Source organism: Myxocyprinus asiaticus, chromosome 43, assembly GCF_019703515.2.
Source record: "Myxocyprinus asiaticus isolate MX2 ecotype Aquarium Trade chromosome 43, UBuf_Myxa_2, whole genome shotgun sequence".
In the NCBI taxonomy this organism is placed as follows: Eukaryota; Metazoa; Chordata; class Actinopteri; order Cypriniformes; family Catostomidae; genus Myxocyprinus; species Myxocyprinus asiaticus.
The window spans coordinates 15,546,884-15,561,577 of record NC_059386.1 but is presented as its reverse complement, the minus strand read 5'-3'; positions in this window follow the sequence as shown (position 1 = coordinate 15,561,577).

Sequence of the window (14,694 nt, the reverse complement as noted above, 5' to 3'; positions counted from 1 at the left end):
GCTGTTCAGGGGGTGGTCACATAGAGCCAGGTAAGTGCTTCGATGTCCCTGAACTCAGCACAGCCACAGCACGACATGGCACCTCAGGCTCTGCCCTGCCGCAAGGCCCCACCCGCCAGTACGTCTGACGAGATTGTCCCCTTGGTCCCCCTCACCCGGAGCTTGGACGCATGGCTTGCGCTTTCAAACCTGTCACGATGGATTCAGTTCACCAGGCGTCTGCCCAGGTTCACAGGTGTCCACTTCACCTCGGTGAAGGGCGAGAATGCCACTACCTTGCGCGCGGAAATTGCTACCCTCCTACGGAAGGGTGCGATTGAGCCTGAGCCTCCGGCCGAGATGAAGAAGGGGTTTCACAGCCCCTACTTCATTGTACCGAAGAAAGGTGGTGTGTTGTGGCCAATCTTGGACCTGCGAGTACTGAACCGGGCTTTACACAGACTCCCGTTCAAGATGCTGATGCAAAAACGCATTCTAACGAGCATCCGGCATCAAGATTGGTTCGCGGCAGTAGACCTGAAGGACGCATACTTCCACATCTCGATTCTACCTCGACACAGACCCTTCCTGCGGTTTGCATTCGAGGGTCGGGCGTATCAGTACAAGGTCCTCCCTTTCGACCTGTCCTTGTCCCCTCGCGTCTTCACGAAGGTCACAGAGGCAGCCCTTGCCCCGTTAAGGGAAGTGGGCATTTGCATCCTCAACTATCTTGACGACTGGCTACTCCTAGCTCACTCTCGGGATGTGTTGTGTGTGCACAGGGACCTGGTGCTCTCACACCTCAGCTGACTAGGGCTTCGGGTCAACTGGGAAAAGAGCAAGCTCCTCCCGGTTCAGACCATCTCTTTTCTCGGCTTGGAGTTGGACTCAGTCTCGATGACAGCGCGCCTCGCAAACGAGCATGCACAGTCGGTGCTGACCTGTTTGAAGGCGTTCAGACAGAAGACAGCGGTTCCACTGAAACTCTTTCAGAGGCTCCTGGGGCATATGGCATCCTCAGCGGTGGCCACTCCGCTTGGGTTGATGTATATGAGACTGCTTCAGCACTGACTCCAGACTCGAGTCCCGAGATGGGCATGGCATCTCCAAGCAGAGGATCGCCCACTGGGTCATTGACACCATAGCAATGGCATATCACGCTCAGGACATGCCGCCTCCTGCAGGGCTACGAGCCCACTCTACCAGGAGTGTGGCGGCCTCCTGGGCCTTGACCAGTGGTGCCTCTCTAACAGACATTTGCAGAGCAGCAGGCTGGGCAACACCCAACACCTTTGCGAGGTTCTACAATCTCCAGGTTGAGCCGGTTTTGTCCTGTGTAGTGGCACAAGCAGGTAAGTCTGGGACAGCTGGTCGTGTGTATCACTTGCACATAGCGCCTTTCACCTCCCCTGAGCTGAAGACGTGCGCTATTAACTCCCAGTAGTGTTCACAAAGTGTGTTCCCTGGATGAATTCCTCCCAGCCCTGTGGCAGACGAGTTTGCAGAGAAACTTGCTGCCAGCACAGTAAATGTGCTAACTAAGCCCTGTACTGGGGTAGGTGCTCCGCATGTGTTGGTTCCCCATAGGTGACCCCATGCGACGTATATCTTCCACTAATTTGTTTCCCTGTTGGTAAACTGCGTCTTCCTTGAGCAGAGGCCCCTCTGCCCCAGTCACCATGTTTGTAGAAACTCCTCCCCCATTGTGTAGTACCTCCACATGACATACTTCCGACAAGGCTCGGCATGACCATGTGACGTATTTCCACTCAAAATACCCCCCCCCCCTGGGCGGGGTGTGGTCTCCGTGGTGTCTTCCCCTTGGGAGTGACACCCTCCAATGTAGACACTGGTGGCCCAACAAATTTCACTCTTTTTTTGGGAAGAGAAAAAAGAGGATAAGAGGCCACAACTGGGCTAGCCTGTCCCTATCTTTTGGGGAGTTGACTTGTCCCCGAAGGGCCATTCGACGCTCATAACATCATTGGGGGAGGTTACATGTCAGCCTGGTGCACTGGCTACGAGGCACACAATGGTCTGCCCGTCTTGCACCGCCAGTTCACGTAACAGTTCAGCTAGTTGTGGCGTTTCGTATAGGGACGCCTAGTGTCACTACATCGACACAACGTCGAGTGAGTGACAGATAGGGAACGTCCTGGTTACTTTCATAGCCTCCATTCCCTGATGGAGGGAACGAGACGTTGTGTCCCTCCTGCCACAACGCTGGACTACCCGCTGAAATGGCCGGGACCTTGTCTTGGCTCCTCAGCACAAAATCTGAATGAGTGGTTGCATACCAGCTCCTTTTATACCCATATGTTCGGGGGAGTGGTATGCAAATACCACTCGCCAATTCTCATTGGCCTTTTTTCAAAGACCAGAGGTGTCTCGGGCTCCCAAGAGTGACCCCTAGTGTCACTACATCAACACATCATCTCGTTCCCTCCATCAGGGAACGGACGTTACAAAAGTAACCAGGACGTTTTCTTCATAACGTTTTCTATTGGGGAAATTGCTTAATGTGCAACGTTGCGTGTTGTGATTCTGGGCTCATCTGCTTGGCTGTATATATATATAGTATATATAGTATGAATCATCAATAAGGTGCATATTGAATTTGGTCTTCAAATACCACTGTTTTAATACATTAAGCTACGTTAAGTGCTTTCTTCATAACAATTTCTATGGGGGGAAATGCTTAACGTGCAACTTTGTGAGTTGGGTTGAGATTCTGGGCTCATCTGCTTGGCTGTATATTGTATGCATCATCAATAAGGTGCATACTGAATTTGGTCTTCAAATACCAGTTTTAGGACATTAAGCCACATTAAGCATTTTCTTCATAATGATTTCTATGGGTAAAAATGCTTATAGTGCAACTTTGTACGTTGCATTGAGATTCTGGGCTCATCTGCTTCGCTGTATATAATATGCATCAACAATAAGGTGCATACTGAATTTGGTCTTAAAATACCACTGTTTTAGTACATTAAGGCACATTAAGCTTTTCTCTATAATGTTTTCTATTGGGGAAAACACTTAATGTGCAACGTTGCGTGTTGTGACTCTGGGCTCATCTGATTGCCTGTATAAAGTATGCATCAGCAATAAGGTGCATACTGAATTTTGTTTTCAAATACCACTGTTTTAGTACATTAAACCAATTTAAACATTTTCTTTATAATGTTTTCTATGGGGGAAAACACATAATGTACAATGTTGCGTAGAGGTGCATTCTAAATGTGGTCTTCAGATATCACAGTATTAGTACATTAAGCCACATTAAGCGTATTTTTCATAACAATTTTCTATGGTGTCAGAATGCCTAATGTGCATCTTTGCATGTTGGGTTGAGATTCTGGGCTCATCTGCTTGCCTGTACATAGTATGCATAACCAATAAGGTGCATATTGAATTTCATATTGTCTTAAGGCAGTCGCACACCGGACGAGAAGCGCCACGCCGTGTCTAGGACACGGCACAGATATCAAACACAGGGCACGTCGATGTGGTTCAGGTGTCAGACAGTGAACACAAAAGTTACCGAGGTTTTTTCCTTCTTCAAGAATGAACAAAGCTAGAGTAAATAATCTATGTCCTTTGATAATGATTTGGGTCGAATTTAATGGAAAATATGCGAGTTGAGTTCCATTGCGTGACAGAAATGTGAAATTTGAGTCACAGTTTGGTGCCGCCGACAGATGCCGAACGGCGGCGGTGTGTGTACATTCATAGAAAACATCCTGGTTACTTTCGTAACCTCCGTTCCCTGATGGAGGGAACAAGACGTTGTGTCAATGTAGTGACACTAGGGGTCACTCTTGGGAGCCCCAAAGCTTTTTTTAAAAAAGGCCAATGAGAATTGCCACTCCTCCACCGGACTCAATCTTGTGTGGGCGTGTTTGTGCCACAGCTGGGTGCACAGGAGTGGGGGGACCGCTGCTGGGACACCATACCTGCAAAGATGGGACGGTAGACAGCAGTCATGACGACAGCCGTGCACACCGAACATGTGACCCAGGGAACAAGAAAACCGCTCTTTTGTTGAATTTTTGGGTACGGCAGCCTCTTGGACATGTGGTGAAATTAAATGAAAATGAAACAAAAGATTCCCCTCCCAGCCCTCCACCGGGGGATGGAGTGGACTGCTCACCAGCTCCAGAGGAGAAGCGGGTCTCCTTGCCCCTGGGTCACCCTTCTCAGGGGCGCTTCGAAGCCCTCCTCAGGTTCTTGGCGGCTGGCTGTGAGACAGGCGATGTCTGCTTCATGCGCTGGGCTCCACGCCGGGGCAGCGTGTGGGCAGCGCCCAGACACGAAAGACAGTGATCGTGGCCGTCAGAAGCAGAGAAATATCGACCGCAACCAGGAATAACACACAGACGGAAAGGCATCTTTAAAAAGACGTTCCGTGTATGCCGCTCTTTTAGAAAGAAAATATACTCTTTTTATTTTTAGAATATACTCTTTTAGTTGTTTCTGCCGAAAGCGCCCAGGGGCAAATTCCACTCGCCAATACTCATTGGCCTTTTTTAAAAAAAGCAGAGGTGTTTGGGGCTCCCAAGAGTGACCCCTAGTGTCACTACATTGACACAACGTTGAGTGAGTGACAGATAGGGAACAACTGTTTCAAATTTTAGAATGCACCATGTCGTCCACCGGATGCGTCCGGTGTGTAACCCCTTTTAGTACATTAAGCGTTTTTCACATTAAGCGTTTTAAAACGTCCCCAAGCATTGTTATTCGGTTAACTGTTTGATGTGCATGTATTCGAATACCATAATCACTATTCAGTTATTCTACACGTGCAGTCAGTCTTCAACCCGAGGTGAGTCCGACTGGACCTGAAGTTTTTGGCCGAGTTTGTGTCAATTATTTTAAGTATTGGGCGAGTAAGGGGCTGCTGTTAGTGGACTCATGTTTTTACATGCATCATTGCTGTTTTTCAGTTGTTTTTCTGTGTAAACGCGCTGGATGGACGTCTTTTACCGTTGCGCCGCTTCTCACACTGTTTTTTTCTTCAGCTTCTTGTGTAGGATTGCAGTGTCTTTTAAAAACACATCTCGAGACACCTGCGTTCTATCTCATTCGTTGCACTGCATCTAGCTTTTTTAGCACAGGTGTCACAAACATTTGACATTCTGAAGTTCAGGTTGCAAAGAAAACTTCATGTGGCTTACATTGTTACAACTGATTTCAGATTGTTTTTCACCAGGCAAAGTTTCAGTGCTTGATAAACGTATTCCAATATTGTTTTCACATTTGCTCTGGTGTGCAGACTTACATACAATAATTACACAAGTGAAATGTTCAACCATTTAAAAACCAAAGCATCCTGAAAAGGCTTATTAACCACAGAAGTGTAACCTGGCGCACATGGCAATACTATTGCGCCTCAAGAAAATGTACACCTGCCCGGTCAGAGCACATATCAGGTTTGGCATATAAATTACATATTTTACATTGGTTTGGAAAACTATGTTACAGGCACGTGAGTGATTTTATCATTTGAAGATCTATGTATTGTGCGATTTAGTCTCATGGCTTACTGTGCACCTTCTCTCATGCACTTATGAGAGTGCAATGGGCATCAAGAGTTTCACTGGAAAATTACTTACATTTCAGGTGGTTTCTTGCCAAAACCTACTGTATACTTCAAAAGACATGGACTAATTTTTTGATACTTTTGGGCCCTTTATTAAGCCTTCATTTTTTTCAATTTTGGAAGAACTTTGAGTTAATGTATAGAATAAAGTTTTATAAACTTTTGTTTTGTAATGCCAACCACTGCAGAATATAATACAGTCATGCCTTAAATGGGTCAAACTATTGAAATACAGGAAGACTCTTTTAAAGTGCTAACTTTTGAAAGGATACATTTACATAATTTATGTTTGATTCAAAATAGAGAGATTAAGAAACAAGTCTTGTATCAGTCAAATTTTCATCATCATTGAGCATATAGAGCAGTTTCATAAAATCTAACTTCATCTAAATGAATTAAAGTTTTGATATTGTCTGTCGGATATAATAAATAGTTATGGTTAAGATGGTCCAGACTTTTAAAACACAGGAAGTTACATGGTGGGATGACTTTTCAAAGTAAATTTGTGCATATTTTTATGTTTGATTCAAAGAGTGGGAAATAGAGAAACATGCCTTTTTATCAGTTAATTTTTCATCATTTCAAGGCATTAAAGTGTCAGAAATAATTTTTTCACATGCCTATGCCTCAATTCAATGTTCAGCAGTTCCCAGCACAAATTTTAGACATATTATTTCCTCTGCCATAACAATCTGAGCTGTCTTAGATGTTTTAAGAAAAGAGAACATAGAAAAAAAGAGTCTCCAACAGATCCAAATGTCAGACTTTGCTGTAACCTCTTCAAGAAAACTGTCCTATTCAGCTCTACTTATTCATAAGCAAGTTAATTATACAGAGCTAAATTTTCAGATTAAATCTCGAGATGTGGTTAATATAGCAATTTCTGATTGTCAGAACTGTAAAACAGCGGACTGAAGCAAGAATTAAGCAACCGAGCATTTGATTTCATGAATTCATCTCGCCTCGTCCCTAGTGAAGCACATACGCGATGAAACATCAAAATTCAGCAGAAAGCTTTATAATTCTTCAAACAGACATTTTCTGTCTCTCTCTCCCATAATAAAAAGGAGTCAATAATGTGGGAATAGAAGACATCTTTTCCTTGGAGTTTACATCTTCCTTGCGACACTAAAAAATATCTTTAACTGGATTCATAGCACATTCCCATTTATTTCTCCTGCCACTGTGTGCCAATTAAAGGCTTCTTTCCCAGCATGAAATATATTGGCTCAAAGTAACATTGACTCTCAACTTCAGGCCCTGTACTTTCAGTATAATTGCCTTTGGGGTGATAGAAAATGAATGAAAGCGGTTTAGCAATGCAATTGATGCAGCAGGAAGGAATGTGAGAGACTGGAGGAAATGTACAAGAATGTAAAAGCGTGAAAAAGTGTCAGGCAGCATGAGTCAGACAGAAGAATGTGAGGATGTCAATTCGGTTAGATTCTTGGAAAAGGAGCTACTAATGGGAGAGGACTGTGGCAATTCTTCTGCCATTATACTGGCAGATTAGCCTAATTGCTTATCCAAGCCTGAACAATTTGGTTAGACGTTGTTGGGTAATTATTGCTCCTTTAACAAAGAACAAAGCTACCCCCTGCATCCAGTTCAATAGAGTTGCATATGGTGCCTTTTTTCCCTGACTTAAATTCTAATGCCTCAAAAAATTGACTGGAAAAATATTATGATTAGAAAATAAGTTTCTTATCTTAAAGTATATAATGTAAAAGAGAAATGGTGGATCAGAATTGACAGTTCAGAACCAAACTGTCAATTAAATTTCGAAACAAAATCATCCTTAGTTTTAAATGTGATTTTTCTCTTACCTCCAAACAATACAGTGACTGTTGAACTGATCTGTTGCCACTGGCAACAAGGGAGCTGGGAGAAATCCATGGCAACATGCATTGGCTGTAACAGTTGTAAGAACTAAAGCCCTTAGAGCTCATGCTCTTAAGAATTTGGCCTTTTTAATGGAGTCCAAATGTACTTGAATATATGCTCTTTCCCCAGGTGCTGTTTTTTTTTTTTTTTTTTAAGTCTAAAGCCGTTGTTTGGTTTTGAATAAGCCATGGTAGAATGAATACATTAAAGGGAAAGTTCTATTATCGTTTCACTATGGTCAGAGGTGCAAAAACCATATGCAATGTATGCAACGCATAGGGGCGCCATGTAAAAGGGGGTGCCGGCAGCTCACTAATGGGGGCGCAATCAGAGCCGCCCCCCGCATAAAATGGGACGGCACTCAACCAAATGCTAATAAAGGGAACGGACCTCACACACACACCTCCCCCACCACACTCGACGGGTGCGAAAGTTAGTGTTGGATAAATACTTGAAAATGGGTAGTTGCGCCCCTGACTATGGTGTTGCAAGTGTACTAATTAATTTCAATAAAAGTCCTCAATTGTAAATTTGCATCGCATTAGTAATGCAAGACTGAGCCACTGAGCTGCAAAGCCAAAAAAAAAAAAAAAAAAAGAAGAAGAATTGATTCTCTCCAGAGTTTCAGATACAGGTGGAATTGTGGGAGCTGACCCTGACTACTACTGGGCTGCAATAGAAATTTCAGAGGACACTTGAGCACATCGTTTCTTTTCAAAAAGCCATGGCCCTGCTTGAGGTTGTCAGGGTTGTCGATCTCTTCTGGTAAAATCAATAACTGGAAGATTAAGCAGCTTGCAGCCAAGCAGAAGGAAACATCAGTGGTGTGTACCTTTACAACCAATGGCTGGCCGGAGTAAATGATTATGTTGGTGCTTATCACCTTCTCAAGCACAGTAGCAGAGCTTTGACAAGTTTCATTGTTGCCACTTTTCACAAATATGGTACACTTTGGTGCCCCATGACTTAAATCCAATGTTTTTGTAAGAACTATTAGATATGTTTGACTAGTATCTAACATAAAATTAACCTAGCATGAAATAAGCTAGTTTTAAACACGTCAAATGTCTTTATCCCCTCCAACATGATCACACAGGAAGTTTACATGTTGCTAATGAAAGTCCTGGTACCCTGACATTGATCCCGTTCTGCTGAGTTACTGACAAGTGGCATCAGTTCAAATGCGTTTACCTTTTTCTGTGGCACGATTGATAGCGGGTTGCATCACAAAGTTCTGATCCAGGAAGCCAGGAAGTACTGTAAAGACATTCACATAATCAATGACGAGCACAATTCAGAGAGTGCATTTTCCCTTTAATGTTACATTTTTCTCTGCTTGGGTTTAGGTTTAGGGTTGGGGTTTGAGTTAAGGGGTAGCGTTAAAAAAAAATGTGCATTTATATTGACTGTTTTACGTCATTTACAACTAAAGAAACATTGGTTGTAAAAACTCGCTTTTGGTGCCAATCTGTGGACAGGAAACTGGAGCTCACACGTGCCCATACGTTCAACAACACTTCGAGCTTCGGCCTTTGGGGGAAGTAGTTAGAACTGGCACAAACCGATTTTAGCTGAAGAACTTTCGACCAACGCTTAAGCGAAACTTGCATGTCAGAGCATCTAAAAATGAAACACCCATGCGTTATATCCTTAATATATCCTTTATTAAAGTTCAAATTCAAGTATTATTTTTCTGCTTTAGAGCTATTCATGTTGTAGTTGAAAAACCCAGAAGAGAATTAATGTAGCATTTTCAAACCATGTGTTCCCTCTGGATTTCCCTATGGGTTTTTTAATGGCAGTTTTGGATTTATGAATAAAATAAGTTCTGTCGTAATTACTACTATTACATATTGTTCTGCAATACTAAAATGTGAATATTTAAGCTGCATTGAAACAACATACTTTTTACCGTATAATTTATGTTGCAGAATAAAATGTCCACGTACCTTCAAGTAATGTTTAGAGCCCTGTTACCCTGGAATATATATATATATATATATATATATATATATATATATATATATATATATATACCAATCAGCCACAACATTAAAACCACTTGCCTAATATCGTGTAGGTCCCCCTCGTGCCGTCAAAACAGCGCCAACCAGCATCTCAGAACAGCATTCTGAGATAATATTCTCCTCACCACAATTGTACAGAGTGGTTATCTGAGTTACTGTAGACTTTGTCAGTTTGAACCAGCCTGGCCATTCTCTGTTGACCTCTCTCATCAACAAGGTGTTTCCATCTGCAGAACTGTGCTCATTGGATGTTTTTTGTTTCTGGCACCATTCTGAGTAAATTCTAGAGACTGTTGTGTGTGAAAATCCCAGGAGATCAGCAGTTACAGAAATACTCAAACCAGCCCATCTGGCACCAACAATCATGCCACGGTCCAAATCACTGAGATCACATTTTTTCCCCATTCTGATGGTTGATGTGAACATTAACTGAAGCTCCTGACCTGTATCTGTGTGATTTTATGCACAGCACTGCTGCCACACAATTGGCTGATTAGATAATCGCATGGATGATTGTTGGTGCCAGACAGGCTGGTTTGAGTATTTCCGTAACTGCTGATCTCCTGGGATTTTCACACACAACAGTTTTTAGAATTTACTCAGAATGGTGCCAAAAACAAATAACATCTAGTGAGTGGCAGTTCTGTGGACGGAAACACTTTGTTGATGAAAGAGGTCAACAGAGAATGGCCAGACTGGTTCTATCTGACCAAGTCTATGGTAACTCAGATAACCGCTCTGTACAATTGTGGTGAGAAGAATATCATCTCAGGATGCTATTCTGTTGTTTTGGTGGCATGAGGGGGACCTACACAATAATAGGCAGGTGGTTTTAATGTTGTGGCTGATTGATGTGTATATACACATACATACATACATATGTACATATACATATACACACACTGTAAAAAAAAATCCTGTTGTTTTTACGAAAAAAAAAAAAAAAAAAAAAAAAAAAAAAAAAAAAAAACCTGCCAGCTGTGGTTGCCAGAATAATTATGTAAAAAATTTCAATACAAATGTAAACAACTTTACAGAACAACCTGTACATTTTACAGATTAAAACTGTTGTAATTTACATGACCACACTGGCACTGTAAAAAAACAAAACAATCTATTAAATTTACAGTAAAAAAAAAAAGTAATAAACTTGATATTAACCTTCTGAAACTGTAAAAATCTGCTTTTTACTTTATAAGGTATTGTTAATCACCATAAAAATGACAGAAGAGCACATGATGATATAAAGTTCACCAACAGTGGCTCTTTCAGGAGCAAAGACCAATAAACATGTAGAGACAATGCTCAGTGTCATTACATTAAATATAAAACAGAACACCCCAATGCACGTAACTGATATTTAAAATAAGAAGAAACATAACTATTCCCATAAAATATAATGAAATATGATGGGTCATGCAGGGAATTGTGCGAATGCCCAATATTGTTTTTTTTTTTTTTACTGTAATTTTAACAATAATTTACTGTAAAAAGTACATGTACTTTCTTGTTAAACAATGTACATTTTTACCATTAATTATACAGGAAAATCATAATTTTCATAAAATGTAATTTTTACATCATTTTATTGTAAAAACGACTTTGTCTTTTAAAATATATTTTAAAAAATTACTGTATATTTTACAGTTAATACTTGTTAATCAATTAATGTTTTTTTCTGTAATATTTTTACAGTCTTTTACCATTAAAATTACAGACATTTTTTATAATATGTATATATATATATATATATATAAATAATCTATTTTAGTTTGATGTTTATTTTATTGTTTATGATTATTGCTAGAATAATCACAAAATCACACAAATTAGATGTTTAAACTGTATTTAGAAATTAAACTGACATTAAACTTTATTTTTGACATTACAAATTGTGTAGTCCCACATTTTGGTAACACAAAAATTCATGGAAAATAAAACAGTTTATATAATTTGTAAATTGTTTTAATTCCTGAGGTTGATGACAAACATTTTCTGAAGGCAAAACTCCTTTCACTGACCATTTGTTGAATAAAAAATAAAAAGTTACTATTTTTAATGGTGTCCTGCTCTATTCTGTACCCTATTCAAATAAAGTGCCTTGTCCTTGTTTGAAAGCTGGAAAGTTTGTCCTGAAAATAACGGTTGTTTACTTTGCACCAACTTGGCATTCAAATTTGTATAATGTTGTCTCAAGAGATGGACTTGCATCTTGAAGAAAAAAAAAAGAGATAGAGTTGACTTTGCAAGCCTTTGCAGGAATCACAGATCACAATTATCCACACCTACATGTTACCAACATTCTGAAACTTCTGCAACTCTGTGACTTCTCCTCTGTAGTTGCAGGTTGTTATTGATGAAGGAAAAAAATTAATCAGGAAGCGGATCAATTTAACAGCCTTTGTATGGTGACATGCATTACACATCGGATAAATTGTTGTTGCTTATTCTTAGTCACATTCTTCACCGTGACACCAATTTCTCATGACGGTTCCTGAATCCATCATGCCGGGATGGAAATTTCAAGCTACCTGACGTGCATTGGTTATGTGTGCAGAGATTTTCGGCACAATCTCCCCTTTATGGCCCCTCTCTCAAAATTTCATGCCAAATGCATCATTCATATGAGGTGAGTACAGCAAAATCTACTTATGGAAATGATGCAAAATTAATGCTACATGTTTAAGATAAGTGTGAACAGAGCTGGAAGATTCACTACCCTATTCTAAAAGTAGTTACTGTGAATTTTTTTTTAAATATCTATTTTATGTTACTTGCTTTTTCGTGTCTTTGTTTCAGCATGTATAGAGTGATCCGCACGATGGCTACACTCGCTCCCTCTGGTCAAATGTATTAAAGTTAAGTATTCAGTGAAGACACAGAAAAACCATTCAATAGCTTTTAAAAGTCCCTTGTGAATAGTACCAGTCACACTGCTGGCAGGAAGCACATGGATCATATTTTGTTACGCTGCGGTTTTGAGTCAAGAAGACGCTTTGGTGGAATGACCTCACTGAGCGTCGCTGTTTATTAACTGATGGATGTGCACCATGCTGTGAACCATATCTATTGTCTTCAGCAACACAAAAAGTCAAAGCGAATACCAAAGCGTAGCATGAAATGATGTGTAAAATTTAACTCAAACAAACATACTCGAGGTAGCAGTAGCTGAATGCACAATGTGATTTACAAAAGTAGGACATCTTTCTGGATCAACATCCTTTGTTGTTTCTGGAAAAACATCCCCATAAACCAGTCAAAAGCTCTGTCCCTAGCCCTAAAATCAGAGGGCTATGATCGGTTGATAGGAATGTTGCATCTTGTTAGGGAAGCAACTCATTTAAAGGGATAGTTCGAACAAAAATTTAAATTCTGTCATGATTTGCTCACACTCATGTTGCTCCAAACCTGTATGACTTTCTTTCTGTTGTGAAACACAACAAGAGATATTAGGCAGAATGACAGATCCTTTTGTGTTACACGGACAAAAGAAAGTCATACGTGTTTAGAAAATAACATGAGGAATTTCTGTTTTTAGTTAAACTATTTCAGAATTTTATTATTGTACACACAAATACAGAAGCAAAGTAACTTTTACCCAGTAAAATGATAAAGTGTTTTGATAAACTCCTATTATTGCACAGTTATCCCTTTTGAGTTGAGCGCACTGAGCGTTGCTCATTATCTAATGAATCTGCACCAGGCTGTGAACAATCTCCTCTGTCTTTACCAACACAATAGGTTAAATCCAAGATCAAAGTGGTATGATGTGTAGAATTTTAACTGAAACAAACAAGCTTATAAGAAGTGTAGCCGAATGCACAATGTGAATTACACAACTAGGACATGGATTAACATTCATATTAGTCTCACGTAGCTAGACTTTTGACTGTCTGTAAAAAAGTCTGGTCTACATTGCAGCTTATTCTGGCCAAAAAACACTTCCTGAGACACTAAAGGGATCATCTGACTGATAAGAGACCAACCACAGATTTTTTTTTTTTACCTGTCATTTAGGGGCAGATTTATAAATAATAATTGCACACTACACACATGTCTGCATGCTAGGGATGTCAACTGATTAAAAATTTTAATCGAATTATATTATATGCCAATTAATTAATTAAATTAATTGCAATTAATTAATTAAATTAATTGCAATTAATTAAATATATAAATATTTGCAGAGAAAGGCCCACAATTAAAAAATTTATTATACCATGGTCTGTTCTACTACTCGATTCTGATTGGCTGGAATGCATGCAGTTCAAACCGTTGAATGCATAGGTAGTTCCAGTCAGTTTTAATCACCATTCTATATTAATGTGCTTTCTCTGCTGTCCCCCATAATGACACATTGCAAGAGTTTTATGCCTTTGTTCAAACAAACTCTGGACATGAATATACTGTCAGAACTGTGATTAACCATCACATCACAAAACAACATCATTAAGTCATGCAGTGATATCAACTGTGATGCTACAGGAAAGACAGAAAAGACAACAGTGTTCGTCATCATTATACATGACCGAGACATTGTATTTTCACTATCTAGTGTCTACCATCAAACCTTTTCGTGATCATGGTCCATTTTTTAAGTATCCCAAAAATCACAACCCGCATGTCACAGTGTGAACCCTTTGTGTCATCTTTCTTTGTTCTCAGACTTATGTTGAAGTTTTTACCCCGAACTACATTTCCCATCATGCACCTTCCAGACATCCTCATCACACACCTGCTCCCAATTCCCTCTGATCATGGTTCCCAGCTGTTCCTTGTTATATCTTTAGTTGTCATGTGTGTATATATAGTCCTCTTGTTCTCTTTCCTCTTGCCGGTTCTTGTTTGTGTGGTTGTGAGTTTAAAGTGTATGTTATTTCTCCAGCCTACTGCTGTGACATATAGTTTCCTTTCTTAGCAAAGTGTTCGTTTTATATTCATCATCTTTTCTCGTTTTCTTTGTGAATAAAATATTCTGGATTTGGATCCACAATCGTCTCGTCCTTCCCATCAGCGTAACACTGTGATGCTATAATTTTAACCCGTGATTGTTTTTTTCAATCAATTTGGCATGAAGCCCTGGCCGCATAGCTTACGTGGTCTGGAGAAGAGAGAACGAGAGGACAAGTGTGCAGTGTGCATTTTCTGTTTGGAAAAACATTTCAGAAAAACAAAGTTTCTCACTTGATTGACAAGAATATT